We start from the raw sequence: 3,262 nt of genomic DNA on the forward strand, positions 1-3,262 counted from the left end.
AATAGAACTCTAACCAACTCAGAGAATTATATTGTATGACTCTTATTCTTCATCCATATCATAATGCCACATTTCTCTACAATGTCTGTACTATTATGGAACTTTTGATATTATCTTTAGTACTCCTCTAATTGAAGATTTTGACCTTCTTACACATATATTCAATATGTAGTACATAATCTGTGGGTACTTGTCCACATATTGAAAGATAACAACTTGATTACTGCAACTTTCAGAAAATGGAGTCAGAGTGGGCAAAATTACTGAACATAATTCATAGTACCATTGTTGTTTAGTTTCTTTTCCCTATCCTCCTCCCCTTCTTCTCCTTCTCCTCCCCCCTACCTCTCTCCTTATCCTTCCTCCTCCTCCACTTCCTCCTCTTTGTTTTCCTTTCTCGACTTTCCTGGGGTGATTTCACCATCTTTACAGGATGTATGAAAATGTCACTTTCATACATTTGTGATGAAATGACATTTGTGATGAAATGTCAATTTCATCACAAATCCCTATGATGAAATTTCCTTAATGAGTTAATACGAAATTAACAGTAATTTACAAAAAAAAAGCCTTAAATTCCAACATGAATTTTTGTTCTGCACCTTCATATACTTTCATGCGGCTCCTTTTTCATTTAATAACACAGATGAAATAAATATAATTAGTGCTTTCTCTTTCAATAGAATAAATTTTGTGTAATCACAATTTTGTGTAATCAAAAAATTTATTAAATAATTTTTTAAAATTATTAAATAATTTTAAGACTTTGTTTGTTTATTTATACCAAACTCTGATTTCTGATTTCATTCTTCCATCCATCCATAAAATTCAGGAACTCCACTAAAGAGAAACATTTTTTTCTTTTTACATTTGTAGTACAGGTTTCAGAAGCCAAACATAAGCTTTACATGCTCTTTCTATTACATATGTAATAGAAAATCAATGTTTCCTTGTTAGTAGGCAGAGAATTCCTTGATTCTTATGTTTTGAAAGGGAAGATTTTAATTGATACACAGAAGCAGGGTGTTGTGTGGACAGGGAAGTTTATTAAAGGAGAAAGTAAAGTATGCATTCAAGACATAGGAATGTTGTCCTGAGCATGAGTGACCCATACTTCAGTCAGAAGCCATGGCAGACTAGAGGAAACAGACACAATAATTAAAAAACAAAAACAAAAACAAATCCTACGGATAAATGGCAGAAAGATCATTAGAGGGAAGGAAACAGGGAGTTGGGGGAGGGAAGGGGAAGGAGAGGCACTGGGGACTTTATTAGAACAAGATATAGTCCATGCTTTTATAATTATATCATGTATAACTACCTTCATGTATAATTGAAAAGAACAAGTAATTTTAAAAACTAGGTTAATGTAACAAAATAAAATTATACTCTAGTGAATGTGAAGTAGACCATCCCAAGGAAGGGGGTGGACCTGGAGTTTGAGTTCAGTTTGTTTTTATGTCCCAAGTTGATCTGATTTTAGTTTTTCTCCTGCCCACAAGGGGTGTCAAAACTGCATTGCTAATGATACAATGGCATTTGCCAAAAGTAACCCTCTTTCCAACATACTGTAGCTTGGTGTGCATTCTCAGAGGTCTGATTTAGACCAGTTTGACTAAGCAGCTATGCTCTCTACAGACAGATCCTTCAGTTCTAACATCAAATGGGCATGACATCCCTGTCACCCAGTCTTGGAATTCCTCCCCTTCCAATAGCCCTGTTCATGTTTGTAGAAATAATGCCTTTTACTTCACATCCCCACCACTGATATCAACCTTATGCTTGATTTTGTTTCCTAAAACTCATTACAATGAAATTCAAAAGCATTATGACTTTTTTCCTCCAAAGTTGTTTGGGATGTTTTTTGGAAGCTACCCTAATTGTAAGGAAATTATGAGCAAAATTCAGGAATAGTTAACAAGAATATTCTCTAAATGGTTCTGGGTTTTGCTGACCTGAAACTATTAAAATCAGGGGAAGAAAGAAAAGTGACATGAATAATCAAAGAGTGTTCCATCTAATTAATTTCAATAATAGTTTTGCAATAAGCTGTGGTGGTTTCACTATAAATTTTACCTTCCTAGCCTATTTTAGTTTGACTGATAGTACTTAGTTTTGTCCACAGATACCAGGACCTGACAGAAGAAGTTCTGATCTAATAATGTGGAAGGTGCTCACCAACTTTGCTTAAAAGTTAAAATAACCAAAATGGAAATTGTTAAATACACAAGATAATAACACCTTGTTAACTTTTAAATAAAAAAATTAATTTGAATTCAAAAGACTACAATTGATTAAGGTATCATAATTTATTTTTTTCTTTCATGGGCATTTATCTATAAATACACTATAATAAATAGAAAAGCAGCCTGCTTAAATAAAACATCTTAAAGAAAACTTCAAATTTGATTAAAGGAAAGATTTTGATGACTTTTCTTACTTTTCAGTTTTTTTCTGGAATTTTTAATTCTCTTCATGAGTACCAAACTTGTGAACATGTACTACTCATTCTCTATATTCTGACATAGAAAAGAATGAAAATTCTTGTGAATGGATGAAATGCAATAACTTGTTATGCACACATGAAATACACACACACATTTACAAAAATTTAAGAAATGAGGCTAAATTGAAGAGAAATCCATATGGATATTTCAAATTAAAACGTATGAAATAAGCTTGTAATCCAATATTTATCTCTGTATTCTTGAAAAGTTGGGGAGGTTAAGCCTACCAAGTAAATACTGATCCCTGAATTTATCCTTCAAGTATTGATATTCAGCAAAACTCATAATTTAAATAGGACCAGAATACATAGTCCCCCATGTGCAATCTCTTGTCCTTTGGGGCTTCATTACATTCTGGATTCTCCTATAAGACTACAACTCAGTTGTATTTACCAGGCCTTATATCATCCTGAAACAATGTTGGCATCTTTCTCTTTGATATTAGAACATCCCTTTTTCTGGAGTGTTCACAGAAATGATTGTTTTACATATGTCATTTTATAATGAATATATGTGATATATATATATATTTTTTAATTTCCAGACCATGTAACCACGCTTGTATTCTGTTATTAATCACTTCTCAATATCACCTTAGATCTCTAAATTCACATCATCTACTTTCATTCTTTTCATGACTGCTTTTTTATTGTCTTTTGTGTAACCTAATGTATATTATCTCCACATTGAAATTTTTTATCTCTTATATCTATCTGAGATAAATCACAAAAGTTGATGATTTTCAGCCATTTCCA

This window comes from Marmota marmota, unplaced genomic scaffold (genome assembly GCF_001458135.2).
Source record: "Marmota marmota marmota unplaced genomic scaffold, marMar, whole genome shotgun sequence".
Classification (NCBI taxonomy): domain Eukaryota; kingdom Metazoa; phylum Chordata; class Mammalia; order Rodentia; family Sciuridae; genus Marmota; species Marmota marmota.